At 35.4% G+C, this 16,004-nt stretch overlaps 1 pseudogene; it reads right to left on the reverse strand.

Annotated features, from left to right (window-relative positions):
- Window positions 1–458: 458 nt before the first annotated feature.
- LOC113351263 overlaps window positions 459–16,004 on the reverse strand; it is a 45,052-nt pseudogene continuing 29,506 nt past the window's right edge.

Consider the following 16,004-nt stretch of genomic DNA (forward strand, 5'->3'; position numbering starts at 1 on the left):
TGTTATCTCATTAATTAAATTATCCTGCTGATATTGACGTTGTTGCTGATGTTGGTGCAACTACACCAGCTCCAGCAGCTAACGCTGATGTTGCCGGTTCTCCCCTCAATTGCAATTGCTTTGTTTGTTGCAGATTTTCAAGCAACGACAGATGATACCCAATTTTGGAATATCAGATGCCAAGATGGTGATTCAACACAACATTAAAATTGATCTAATGTAGATGCTTACACGTAAACAATACTTTCCTAACATAGAAGATTAGAAGCTGCAGTTCATATTATTGATGCCAACAATGTTCAGTTTCCACAAAGTGATGAGAAGCTCACCTAGTTGTACAATTTTTAGGCACAGCTAAACTAAGAAAATCCAATATACACAAATTAGCATGGTTATACGAAATGAACCAACTACTGCTGCTATTTAGTAGAAAACCCTTACAACTCATCATGGATCATTTAATCAAAGATATGAGATTTTGATTCGAATTCAAGGAGATACCGGGTAGCTAACGATGCATGTAAAGCTGCACCGTAAGGAAGCACATCTACATTGATGGTGAAGTATGGTGAATGCATAGATGCGAGTTTTCCAAGTGTTTCATTTTTCATTCCTATGAAACAGAAGTATCCTGGTATCACCTCTGAGTAAAATGAGAAGTCTTCTGATCCCATTAATGGTTGCATGTCTTTGACGTTATCGCTCCCCAGCAAATCCCCTGCGACATTTTCGAAATGCTTATGTAATACTTTGCTGTTTGCAGTTACGGGGAAAAATATCTTATTCTCTGGATGGAAGTCGACCGTAGCATTGCATCTCTGAACAGCATCTTGTGCCTTGATAACCTGTCACAGTGTCAGTTGAGAGAATCAGTGCCCATAACAGGGAATAAGGGTAACGCTGTTATTGGTTTTACCTCTGCGATTCGTTTCTTGAGTTGCGCAAAGCTTTCTGCCTAGAAGGCTCTAAAGGTGCCTCCAATGGTAACAGAATCTGGAATAACATTGCATGCCCCACCTCCTTGGAATTTTCTAACTCTTATAACCTGAGCAAAATGATGGTTGTGATAAATGAGGTTGATAAATAATTGGGTACCTCCTATTGTTCAAACAGACATGCCGACGCATGAGTCCTACTTCTAGATGCAATCATGAAAATAAACAACTATCTTCATTTGATGGATACAGAAGAAGAAAAAAAAGAGAGTTATACTTGTGTTATCAAACCCAAGGCATACCATTTTTTTTCTTTTTTTTTGAAGCAAAACCAAAGGCATACCTGATTCTAAATTACTAAAATATTCTTAATAACATCAATCTTTTGAAATATACTTTACGGGTGTATTGAATCAGGATTTATATGGATAAAAAGAGATACCAATTTCACTTGAATCTAGTGGATTTATAATGTTTGTTAAAAGAATCATGTAGATTCTTATAGATATATAGCTTTGGATTATAACGGATTGAGTTGGGATTAATTTGTAGATATATAAAAATTAAAATGTATTACCAAATCAAGGTTATCATGCGAAGGTTGGTGGTCGTGGTGGTGGTTATGGTGGCTGGCGGTCGGTATTGGTGGGTGACGGTGGTGATTGGTGTTGGTGTGTGATGGTGGTGATCGATGTTGGTGGTTGGTGGTCGATGTTAGTGGTCGATGGTGGTGGGTGATGGTGGTTGGTGGTGGAGGTGGTCGGTGCTGATGGGTGGTGGTGGGCGTCGTTGGTGGTGGAGGTACACGTGGTGGTTGGTGGTGGTGGTTAGTATTGGTGGTAGTGGGTGGTGGTGGTGGAATTACATAGCATGTTGTGATAAAAAATGAAAACCAAAAAAAAATAAAAAAAAATGTCCATAGAATCCAAGAAACTCTTGTGGTTTTGGTTGAGATTAGTATGAGATAATAACATATATATTTTCACTACAAATATCCATAAGAATCCTAATATATCTTGTTTATCAACAATCCTAAGAAATCTTAATGGTGGGTTTGGATGTAGAATTTTAAAGGTGGAATTCATGGGTCCATGGGATTTGGTAGAATTACGTTTCCCTCTATATGTTTGGTTGCCCGAATCCTTGAAATCACGTTTCCTACGAGATTCAGTTTTCCAGCAAATCCTCCATATGGATTCCAACCCCTCCCCCTAAGATTTGATGGGAAACTTATCAAGTATGGACCCATTTTTTTTAACTATAAATCCCATATATATGCAATTTTAAGACTTAAGGGGAATGCCAAACGTTACAAAGACTTTAATACAAGAAAACTCAATAAATCCTAGGAATTTATATTGAGTTACCAAAAACTCAAGGAATTCACATGATTCCCAGAATTTAGAATCCCATGAAATTATAAATTCCTGGAAACGGTGATTTCTGCAAACAAACCCACCATTTGAATACCTCAGATAATCATGGAATCTAAAGAAATCCAAATTGAATACCATGGATATATAGTGATTACTTACATATCCTAATTGAATACCTAGGAGTTTTTAGGATAGTTAGATATCCATATAAATCCTGATCCAATACACCCCTGTAAGTTTTAACGACAAAAATAACGAAATATAGATACAAATCTCTATGGCTTCTGTATGAGAATCATGTTATAGTAGGTAGAACGATCTAAGTTGCTATAAATATTCTATGGCTTATGCATTAGACAGGTATAAACGACTATTAACACGAAAACATAATGGAACGCAGATACCTGTGAAATTAGTGAATCAATTGTTGGAGAATAACAACTAAAATTGATCTAACAACTAATGAATATAAGAGGTACTTATCTAATTTTTGTGTCGTCTCTGATTCAATTGTTGATGTCCTGAATATCCATGTTAAATACCATAGAAAGAAAAATCTGGTAATGGTAGATTAAGGAACATGTTCAACATGATGTCCTTAAGAAAAGAATGCCCGGCTACACTCAGAAAAAGATGATGTTATAGCCCTACTGGACATCTGCCTCCAAAATACAATAATCTTAACAAAGCTTGAATAGCACATTCAAACTTTATTCTTCTAGAACTTGACGGCGGAAACTTATGAAACGTTTGCACTTAAACCCTAGTACCAACATGGAAGACGAAGAAGAAATTCTCTACATAGGCGGATGCAAGAACGATTTTTTCTCATTAAAAACCCCTAGTCCAAGTCCAAAATATATAAGCTAAACTTATGCCGTAAAAACTAAGAGTTAAATTTGGAAGGTATTTATATTTTTGAAAAAACATTTTATTATTAATTTTTATTCACATAAAACCTTATATTTTCAACAAATCCCCACATGAATGAAAATACGATAAAACACGAAAACATAGGAAATATCATGAATAGTCATAGGTGTCTATTAGGTCTTGAACCTTTGCTTAGTGAGAGGTTACCGGAACTACTTGTTAGCCAGTGAACGCGATGTCTTGAAATGTCCGACGTTTGGTGTAACTCGCGATAACAACCATGCATGATATCTCCAAGGTTGCTGCCAATAAGCTCATGTCGTTGTGTCATTTTGGCCCTGAACGTATCTTGTTTCTCAGAATGCTCTAAAGAATTAGCTCATATTCTCATAGGAAGCGACCCACTTCCTCATTCATATAGGTAAGTTCCATCAAGAGTGTTCACTGCTACACCCCACTTCAATCTTAAATTGAAACTATACAACTCATAAAGACTTATTAAAAGTCATCATTCACATGCAGTCACACTATCACATCTACACCATAGGAAATGGACATATAATATAATTCTCTGATAGCGTTTACCTTTACCCGCCATAAATTAGTTGTCTTATTCGAAACCTTGATCTTGGGAACTCCAGTCAGCAAGGTTGAGTATCCTTTATGGCAAGTTTATTTTATGAGTTTTAGTCTCATCCCCTTGATGTATAATTACAAACTATCTCTCTAGATAAGCCTTTCGTCAAAGGATCACTAATTTTTTTTGTTGACTTCACTAAGTCTATGAGGTTCTCTTTTGACTTCACACGTCTATTGAGACTCTCTTTTTGACTTCATGAGTCAACTAAAATTACTTCATTAGAGATTATAGTTGTCTTACCGAATTACCTATCTCCGAGTATGTCTAGACTTTGTCATTGATCATTTACTTTATACTCGCATATGCAATTGAGTTTCCGCAATGATGGCCATAGGCTTCGGTCACAAAGGAATATCTTCTAAAAAACATCTTAATAGTCATTTGACTTTGTCTCATGTTTGAATTAAAGCACACGAGCTTTGATTTCTCAAAAAATCAATTTCATCATGTCTGTTTTAAGAACTTCCTTAGATAGACACGCTCCTTGAGAGGATACACACATAGGCTAAAAAAATTCCATAGCCTGAAACAACATCTTAAGGTCAGTGCAATATGTATCACATACACAATTTAGGATGTACCTCAAAAATTCCATAGCCTGAAACAACATCTCTTAAGGTCAGTGCAATATGTATCACATACACAATTTAAGATGTACCTCAAGTATCGCAAGTCTCTGACCAGATCATCCCAATAATTCTTTTGAGATAGTATAGCGTATTTGTATACACCTGATATAATGCACATTTACAACACACATTAAACGCATCGAGTTTGACAAATACCATTTCCTTCAGAATTTCTTCTGGTTTCCTTCGATCCTTTAGATCATATCAACTAACTTGGTCTTTCAGTCAAATCATAAATATCACATATTTTATAGGTGGTTGTAAAGCATATAAAAGATACATGTAATATTCACTAGTACATTCATTAAGATTCCTCAAAATTAAGGTTAGTGCAATATATATCACATATTTGAAATTAAATATGTACCTCATGCATTCCAATCTCTCGTCCTCTAGTAAGAGCATCCCTGTGATTTCCCAGGGTATACGCGTACATGCACATCTGTTTTACAACACAACATGTTAGATAGAAACTTTTTTTTTTGGTTACCTACTAATCCTTTAGACCACGTCAACCGCATATTAATTTCCTGTCAAATCTTAAATAACACTGATTTATTAGTAGATGTAAAACATGTTTATCATATTACATGATATACTATAACGGAGGCAATTAATAAGATTAGTATCTAAGCTTATACAAATATATATGTAAAATCAGGTTACATCAGGTACACTTCATTTCTCCAAACCTTATAGTTTGTCCCACATCTGATTAACCTTTCAGGATACCTTATCAAAATCCGTTTGTGTATCATGACACAGTGATACGTGATTAATGTCTCATAATTTGATTTTACTGACATGTTCAAATATGCTAAAATAATTTCCATATCATCATGGCTAGCTAAAAGTAGTCCACAATCACATGTCTCTGGTAACTCATTTACATGAGTTTATGAAGTACCAAATTAAATTAGTCAAATATACGATTTCGACAACAGACTCACTAAGTCAAGTCTATACTAACTTCTTATATTCTTCAAGATTTTTTGACACATTCATCATATACCTCTCACAGTTGAGGAATATGGATTGGAAAATCAAAGATCTCATCCCCGCACTTATAGTGAACTCTAAACAAGCCACAATAAAATTAATTAAAATTATGTATGTTATAAGCACTGGGGTGCATCGAATGAAACAAGTCAAGGGGATTGTCTTGATTTCTCTGAAGAAAGCAAAATCCGACAAAATGTTTTCAACAAACTCAGTATTCCTTGATTCACGCACAAGCAATAATTTTTAACAAAAATTCAAGGTTCAAAATATGCATCAATGTCCAACAAAGTCTACATGTACGTTTTAACCAATCTGCCCAAAAGGCTTTGAACACGTTAAAGGATTCCTATAACTAACAGCCCCCCACATTTAAATTGTCTGCTTTAAAATTATTTTAAGGCTCACCTCTTGCTTTGAGCTAGTGTATAGCAGAAACGAGTGCAAGAATTAATCATCACAAAATGATCCTCATCTCCTGTTGCTAAAATTCTTAGCACAAAAGTGCATCACTATAGAGGTGTACAGCCCAAGTAACTTCTCAATGGCAGTCATATAATATAATTTTTATAAGGATGTTTATCATAATTTACCAATTCTTACTCCATGAGGTTTGCACAACTCAAAATAAAACATGCAACCAGTAGAGGCATCTTTACAGATGGGGATTGGTACCTCACGCGAGTTCCATAGTACCTTTGCGTGATTATTGAAGGAGATGAATTGTTAATCAACTTACTTGTACCGTCGGGTAAGTGTTTGCATGATGGAGGACGCACAGTCGTTGGCACAATTTAGTGTTCCAGTTCCCGCATCCATCGCCTCATCTGCACGCAAATAATTTATCTGACTAACTTACACTCACAACCAAGGTTAGTGAACAAAAATTAGTCATTCAAGAATATGATACAATTTCAACCATTTACGGGGATAGTGTTTACATTTCAAACTCGGCAGTACACAGTACAACACATTTGTCATTTGATGCTCCCAGTCAGGGTGGAGCCAGCCCATTGCAAGGGTGTGCAGTTGCCCCCTGTACATCTGGCTCCAAAGCTCATTTTAAGTCCTTTAAGAAATTCCTTTTTATAGTTAAGCATGTTTTAGCATTTTTACACCCCTAAAATTTTTGGTTGCACCCATAGCAAATTTTTGCACCTCCTTTCCATGATTCTTGGCTCCGTCACTCCCGGTGTTCCGGTCATACTAAAGGAGTTCATCAGCATACTTCTATTTAGCTTGGAAACGACTTATCAATTAAAGATGATAGATGGTCTTATAAGTACGCCTATTGACTTCGATAAGAAATATTACTTCCGTCCCACTATTAGTTGACCTAGTAGTACAATTTAGAAATGGTTTATCTCTCAAACTATACCACGGACATACGTAAATTTTATATCATTGAAAAGCATTTTAAAACATCTACATAACGAATATAAACATGAGTATCAAATTATATAAAATCAATTATTAATTAGACAAAATTAGAAAACGACTAGGTCATCTAATAGTGGGATGGAAGGAGTATTATTTCCCATTCTGACGACCCCTGCCAAACTGAGAGAAACACCATAACAGAAACATTTCACCCGTATCCTTCCTCTGTACGCTTCCACTTCTTCGTATCCTGGCATATTCTACAGTGCTTCCACTTCTTTGGTAAACTAAAATTGCAAAGTATTCAGATAGACCCATTAGCATCTATGAATTTTTACATAATGGTATATATTGTACCATAATAATTCTTTAGTTTTTTAATTACATAATGTATCACCCGACGACAATTTCTCTCCCTCACAGATTCAATGTGATCTTAGGTAAGTAATCATCGCAACAAAGAAGTCTAAACCTAGTGCTCCCAACTGATTAACATTCAGTTTACTATAAACTGTTCAAAGTCACGCCTCAAAAGATCAGCAAGAATTATTTAACCAACAACTTTTGATTCTACAACTCTAAACTAGTTTAGGCCTTAACCGACCACCGACCATTAGCATTTACAACTTATTACATACTAATGTCTCTCTAAGAAATATGTCGGCATTCAAATTGTCTCAACACAAACGACATTTCAGAGAGAATAATCACCTTCCGTATTATATGATCCAGTAATCTTACGTAAACCATATCTCCCATAGTATTGAGCTGATTATAATATAATATTATCGATCAAAGCAAATATATTAAGATGCACACAAACCATGCACGGGTGAATACAAAAACCAAGAACAAAAAACCCACAAAAAAGTGACAAGGAGAATTCTAAGAAAACAACCAAATTTCTAAGAGAAAACGCATGTCAACAAAAGAAGACACAATTTGTGAAACCTAAACATTTTCTATAGTTAAATCGTCGTGGTTTTTTTCTTCATCGCCAAAAATTTCATCACGATTAGTTTTCAAAGATGGAAATTCTAATCCCCATGAAGCTCCAAACTCCACTAGTTTATCCGCGGAAACTTTGTTAGGAACTTTAGATTTAGAAGGCTTTTTCTTTTTTTAAACTTGAAAGAGAATCATTTGGAAGCATACATGTACCTTTAGTTTGATATTCAACTTCATACCAATACCTATAATTGACTTGGGCAATGTCGGCTTTGTGGTGCTTGCTTTTGGGTTTCTCTGAGCTAACTGGGAAGTGGCTACTTCCCCTTCTTCTTCTTCTTCTTCTTATTCTTCCTCTTCTTCTACTACTACTTCTTCTTCAAAACCATGAAACCTGTTGTGGGATTCAAAATCCGGGGGATGGCGGACTCAGTAGGTGAAATGCTTGAAACTTCCGCAACCGGTTGAGAAGTAGGAGTCTGTAAGTGCTTTTAGTTTTTCTGTTTTCCGGTGCCTTTCTTTCTTTTATAAGAAACCCACTCACCAAGAACTTTTTCTTGCTCAAGTACCTTCTCACCATTCACACACATCTTTGAACGGGGATCAAGGGTATTATATGATACTTTGGGCACATAATCAACTATCATTTGCTCCACTATTTCAGACTCTAACCCTTTATCAACAGATGTTGACAGGGATACAGGAACATAAGCAACTTTCAATTGCTTTGGTACGTTGGTAAATTTACTACTAGAATGTCCAAATGTAACACAAGAGAGACATCTTGGGGGTTTCCACGAGTATTCTACAAGGACATTGAATTCCTTTACATCAAAAGAAATTGGGATAAAATCTGGATAATCAAAATCAACTCCAATTTTAACATAGACCCTCGCAAAGCTCATTCTAGTTCTAGCCAATGTATGCTTATCAGCGAGCAAAGATGTACCTAGAGCACTAGAAATCATGTTGATTCCCTTTTCATTGGGGATCTTCCTCAAGTTCATCCAAATAGGTATTTTCTTTATTTCTAGAACTGATTCTTCAATAAACAGATGCCATGGTCGGATCACAAAAATTTTACTTGAAATAAAATAGAACCATGTTCTAAGGCAGAAACTCTATCCGCTTATAACTCAAATTCAAATAAGAAAACTGAACCATCATGAATGGTCATTTGAAATTTACCTTTGTGATTCCACTCCTTCTTCACAGCAGATTCAATGACAGAAAAAGAAGGGCGTCCACCCACAAAGTAGCCCACCAGAAAATTTTCACAGACCTTAATTTCTTCTTCAAAGCTAGTAGCTGATATGATAATCATCTTATCATTACCAGATTGAGGTTTGAAATAAGAAAATTTGCTAGTAGCAAACCTCTTGAGCTTTCCTTATCACTTGGTTTGAAGAGTGACCTCCATTTTCCATTTCTAGGATTTTCAACAACAACCCCTTTTGACATCTCTGATTTTGCAGGAGAGTCCTTCTTATCATCACCGCCAGAAGAGCTAGGTCTCTGATTCCGACCTTCACTGCCATTGGAAGCAATCAGGGGAGGGAAAACAGCAAACCCCAAGCTTGATTCTTCTTCAACCATGGAAGATATGAAGAAGACAATCAATATCCTCCAAACTCAAATCTAAAACCTAAATCCTACCTCATACTTGTAGATCAGAGGAATAGGAAGAAAGGGCACAAAAAATCAGAGAATTTGAGCAAGAAAGGTAGGAGAAATCAAAAATTTAAGAATGGAGAATTTTCGCCTTTTTTTTTCCTCTCGGAACTTTCTCTCTCCTCACTACTGCATCATATGAGAGTTAGAGAAATTGGGTGAAAAATAAATATACAAGATATTGCACATATCTAAGTAAAGTAAAGATTGTTCTTCCAGTTCCATCATTGGATTATTGCAGTTGAAAGACCATAAAAAAAAATTCCTCAGTTCCGCCATATCAATGAAGAGACTCAAGAACTTATTCCTTGCGCAAACGCCAACTGATTTCGATATTCACTGGTCCTCTCTGTAGCATGTATATCAAGTCGGAACATCGATACCCTCGTCTAGATACTGGATACTTGTCATCTCTTTTTCTGATGTCATATCTTTCTCCCAAGTATCAAATCGAAATGTTGCTACACTTGTAAAGGTACCGTACAAGCGATACCTTTCTGCTGACCAAGGAATCGAGCACCTGATCAACTGACAGATGCAACTACGTTATTAGATTGACCCGCCTACATGGTTAGATCATGACACCAATCAGAAACTTGACTTATGGCATACCAGTGCACCGATTCAAAATTAAAATGGATACATTAATTATATACCCCTAGTTTTGACACCCAACAAATATACTCTTATACAATAATAAATATATCCCTATCATTTAAAAACCTTATCCATTTGAAAATAGATTACCTTAATACCCTCACTTATATAATATTTTTTCTTTATTTCAAAATACAATTAATTTCTTTCTCTGCCACCACATATCCACCACCACCGCCAACATTCAACTACCTTTCCACCACCACCACATATACACCATCACCGCCAACATTAAACTACCTTTCCACCACCACCACCACTCAACGACCACCATCATTCAACAACCACCACCGAAATACCACATCCGCCGCCACCATTACCACCGTTGCCACCACCACCACCAACGTCGTCGCTGCCGCCACCATCACTACCACCGCCCGTCACCACCACCGCTGCCGCTGCCGCCACCACCATCTCCAGTTGTGTCAACAACCAAAAGTTGATCCCCAAAACGAAAAATCAGAAAATAACAAAAAAATATATGGTATCAATAACCGAAGTTGATCCCTAAAACAAAAATTAAAAAAAAAAATTAAAAAAAAAAAATGAAGTGGATCCCAAAAGCAAAAATCAGAAAATGAGAAAAAAAATATGGTGTCAACAACCGAAGTTGATCCCAAAATTAAAAAATGTTCGCATTATTTATGGTATCAACAGCCAATGTTGACCCCAAAATATGGTATCAACAACCAAAGTTGATCCAAAAATATATTTATGGTATCAACAACCAATGCTGACCCCATAATATGGTATCAACAACCATAGTTGATCCCACAAATTAATGTACTAAAATTGGTGAACCTGACGTGAATCGAACATGCATCTTCTGACCATAGTCAGTTGTGATACCATTACACCACAGATTCATCTTGAAAAATACAATATAGTTTGAAAGGATCAAGAACTATGAGACCAACAACACACATCTTTTGTACCTGCAATGAACACTGAAAACAAATAAGAACCAAACAATGTTTATTGCAAACAAATAAGAACCAAACAATAACACGAGTTTACGATTCACAACTTCAAATAACTATTGTATTCATGATAATTTCAACAGAATTGCGCCAATAGTAGGTTAAACATACCAAGAGCAAGCCACCTTCTCTTTTCATCACCGATATCAATAGCAAACCACCAACTCCGACTCCAACAACACCACTACTACCGTCAGTCCAGCACCACCACTACTACCAACACCACACAACCACTCCATACCTATCAACCAAAACTTTTAAGTAATTTTCATAAATTTAAAATAATTTTCTTCAATAAAATAGGTCTACATTAATTCTCTCCAATCAAATATTCTCCATTAATTCTCTTGCATTAATTCAAACGTCATCATTCAAGATCTTTACACTCATATATGATTCACGTTATCTTATTCTAATTTAAAGAACATGTTAAGATTTTACTAAGAAATGATACCGTTGCATTAACAAGAACATCGTCACCACGAAGATGATCATCTAAATAGTTCGTTGATGTGATTTGTAGATATTGGTAAAAGTGGTTCGATTCTCAGACTTGTGAAGGAGGTTAATTAGACTTAAATTCTAATACTAAAATAGAAAACTCACTAAAAATTATAGCAAACTCAATCAAAGATGATATCAATACTAAAAGAAACACTGAGGCTAAGATTCCACTATTTTCCAAATTCAAATTGATTAAATCAATACTTATATTTGTGCAATTTTCTTGTTTAATTTGATTCTAAAATATTGCAACAAGTAGATTTTCAAAAGTAATAATTGTAAATACCAAGTATGAAACATCAAAAGTCTTAAAACTAAGCATACTCCATCAAAATAGATCACAATCACTCAAATAAAAATCATATTCAATAATAGTTCAAGGCAAATAATCATATAATTATTGCAAATAAAAAAATAAAATAGAATATACCACTTTTTGTTGGAAAAATAGCTTCTTCTATCGCCTCAGCAATGGGGTTTAGCTCCTCATATTAATCATGATCTCAAAATATGTGTTTGTTGCTCAAAAGATGATTAAAAGAGTGAAAAGTAATAACACAGACTGTTTGCAACAGTGTATTGGTGTTGCAGAACAGCTGTTACAATGGAACTGTTATAGAAAAACTGTTGCTTTGTCGCTGATTTTAAGACCCTAGAATAAGACTGCCCTGAACAGATTAATGTTCTTCAGCTGTTAAACAACGACACTTTTCTGCGACTGTCTACCGAGCGTCAATGTTCTTCGCGTTCTTCTTCTTCAGCAACAACAGAAACAGAGTTTGGTAAAGCTCTGGTTTCTTCTTCTCTGGCTCTCCTTAGGTTCCCAAACTCTCGACACCTCTTCTATATGACCCAAGACATCTATTTATATCAAAAATACCGATTAAATCTCTCCCAAATCTTCCAAAATATCTTTCCTTCTCTTCACGGCCAAGTTGCGACAATTTCTTGTTTTAGGATTTCTACGCATTTATGAGCTTTCCTTTTTATTCTAAACTCTTCCTTAGATAGATAAAAATCTTTGGGAAGGTTTACAGCGCTTTAATCTCTCTAAAATTCCCTAAAACACGTCACACACGTGACTTTCCATATTTTTTTGTTGTGAGAAAAATTCGTCGATTGAGCCCATTCTAATCGATTTAAACACCCATATCAGATTCCTAGACCCATAGTGAGTCCATCCTATGAAAATCAGAGGTTTAATCAACCTCAAACTCCTTCAAATCACGATTACCAAAACTGCTCTTTAACTGTACTTTTTTCCCGCCAAAAACCTGATTTTTGAAGGTTGAAGATGGTTGCCCCTTATCCAGAGTAGGGGTGCGATTAGCAACTTCCTGGAAATGGTATGCCCCTTAGTAATTAGGTTACCCCTTATCCAAAATGAGAGTCCGAATAGCAAATGTCCTCCGGGTGCTTTCCGACAACTTTTCGAGCCAATTTTTTCCAAAAATGTTTATTGGCCAAAAATACCTACAAATAAATAAAACACCATAATAAGTACAAAAATGAACCTAACAACATATAGAATCGAGACAAATCGGACACAAAAATGTGTCTATCATTCGTCACATTGTATACCTGGTTCCAACAAACCAGATCAGTAAAAACAAGATATGGACCTATCTGTTGCCTCTTGTCTTGTGTAACAGATAACAAAATCCAACATGGGGTTTGCAACCATAAAAATAGATAAAAAAGAAAACCCCATCAGGTTTAATAAAACAAGTTCTTCATTTACAAATGAAATTGTACCTTTACCAACAAGATTTGTTTGTAGTAGTATCACTTGCATAAACATCTTGTTATGTTCAATACCCACAGAAAGTTCAAAAATTCTATAAAAATACATCAATCAGGAGTCCAAAATAGTGACAAGAAATATTATTTCTATATCTGGCAAGAAAAATACTATCAAACGATCTTCTAAAATTGAATAGTGACGAGAAAGACCATTTATGTAGCTTGCAAGTGATAATACCAAGCAAACAACTAACTACTGCCAACAATTGTACCACCACCACCAACATCCATCATATTCATAACAAAAAATATAATTTTATGTAAAAATCACAAATGAAATAATTCAGTAAAATCTCCATTTCAAAGAAGTAATAAAATTCAAAAGATATCTCTCACTCTAAATTCCTAACACTATACATAAAATTAACTTAACCAAACTATTAAAAATTGAAATCTGATAGAAAAGACTAACCTCCACCGAAAGATTCATGGTCCGGTAAAACATTAGATAAAACAAGTTCAAGTGTGTCAGCAATACGGTCTTCCTTGTATTATCATCATTTTAGGTTCTTCAAGCCAAATACAGTTGAAATCAACATAAATCTGAATATTTCTTATGCTCTAGATTAGGTTTTCAAATTTGTTTCTCGTTGATTCATCACTAGATTTAAATTTTATAGTTGAATTAAGTAACAATATATCCAAATCAATTTTCTAGGAGGTGGTGGTGATGTTGCTGGTGGTGGATTTGGTGGAAATATAGGAGGTGGTGCTGGAGATGTGGAGGGATTTTGTTTAATTTATTTTCGTAGTGGCGGAGATCGAGATAATGGTGGTAATTTAGGTTTGATCGATTTCTCATGGCAGGAAATGGTGATGGTTGCAGTGCTGGAGGCGTCGATTATGGTCGCGGCGGAGATGGTGGTGGCTGCGATGGAGGTGGGTGGGTTCGATTGATTTCTCTGTGTGTTTTATTAAAAATAAAGAAGAAGTGGAAAGTATATACGATAGAAAGGATAAATATGGAAACGAGAATTATATTTTGCTTTGCAGAATTTCCATGATATCCTTAGGGGTATTTTTAAGGGAAACTTAGGCGCAGACAAAAAAAAAATGTTTTCATTGTCAGACCCACAATTAATTTTAGGTACTGTGACACCCATAATTATTTCCGTGACACCCAAAATTATTCGAAATTATTAAGAATCAATACATAACTCGTTATACATACTATTTTTTCAGGCATAACTCGTTATGTAGCCTAATTTTTTAGGGGTATAATTGGCAACGCAACTTGGATATAACATATCTAAAAATCCGCTCCTTGGAATTTTACCAATTTTATATCGTTGGAAATGTTTTTAAGAATTTTTTTTTGTTTCTTACGAAAAATCGGAGGTGATCATCATTTTAGGCAAATTTTTCGAAAACTTGATACATAACCATTATGTAGCCACCAAAAAGGATGCATAACGAATTATGCAACCATTTTCTCCACTGCATAACAAATTATGCATCTATAACAAGTTATGTAGCCATTGTATTAGTGCGTACATAAAAAATAGATGCATAATGCATCTATTTTCTCGATGCATAAAATATTGTGCAACAATTTTCTCTATACATAATGCACTATGCAGCCGTATTTTCTCGATACATAATGCATTATGCAGTCGTATTTTCGGATGCATAACAGGTTATGCCTCTATTTTCGAAACTGCATAACATGTTATGCAGATATTATTGTACGTGCATGACAAGTTATGCAGCATTTTTTGTTATTGGTTTCAATACTAACAAAAAAGTAGATGCATAACGTGTTATGCAACCATTATGTGGATTGCATAAGAAGTTATGCAACAACGTCTGTAGATGCATAAAAAGTTATGTAACCATTTTCATAGCTGCATAACATATTATTCAACCATTATGCAACTACTTTTAGGTTAAAATAAAAATGTGATAGTCTTCATGCATCAATTACAACTTCATTATTCATGACTAGTCGGTCTCTAATTCGAGAATCGAGATTTTGGAGCAACTCTTCAATTCTTAACTCTGCGAATCTTTCAATTATTCATAAACTCTTTGAATCTCTGTTAACTGAAAGCCCATCAACCTTAAACCTAGCCACTGTACCAACAAATTCATATCGATTTCAGCTCCCCTGTACCCTCATTTCAACCACTGCAAAACAGTAAAGAACTGAACTGCAATCATTCACCATCTCATGCATTACCCGATACCATAAACCTGCAATCAAACTCAACAACTTCTTGCTCTAACACCCACCTGTTTTGTAACTTCACCTTAGCTGGTAAACAACTAAACCAGTTCATTATCACAACCACATCTCTTGTAGCTTCAGTTCAGCTGCAAGTCTCAATAACAAAACAATTCTCTGCTTTCCTTGCTTCTACCAACCCATTATCGTTTCAGCATTCAAGCCATTTGACAGCAACAACATACACCTGCAACTTCTCAAGCAACCAACATCTGCAAGTTGAGTTACAACACCACCAACTTCAGCACTTTTACTATTCAAACTGCAGTTGCACTATAACCTCAAGCCTTTTAGCTTCAACCCAAAATTTAAAAGCACCACTAAACTACCTGCAATCTCTAACTTCATCGCAGACTCATAACACCTCTACAAGCATATCCATTTC

Source organism: Papaver somniferum, chromosome 2 (genome assembly GCF_003573695.1).
Source record: "Papaver somniferum cultivar HN1 chromosome 2, ASM357369v1, whole genome shotgun sequence".
NCBI lineage: Eukaryota > Viridiplantae > Streptophyta > Magnoliopsida > Ranunculales > Papaveraceae > Papaver > Papaver somniferum.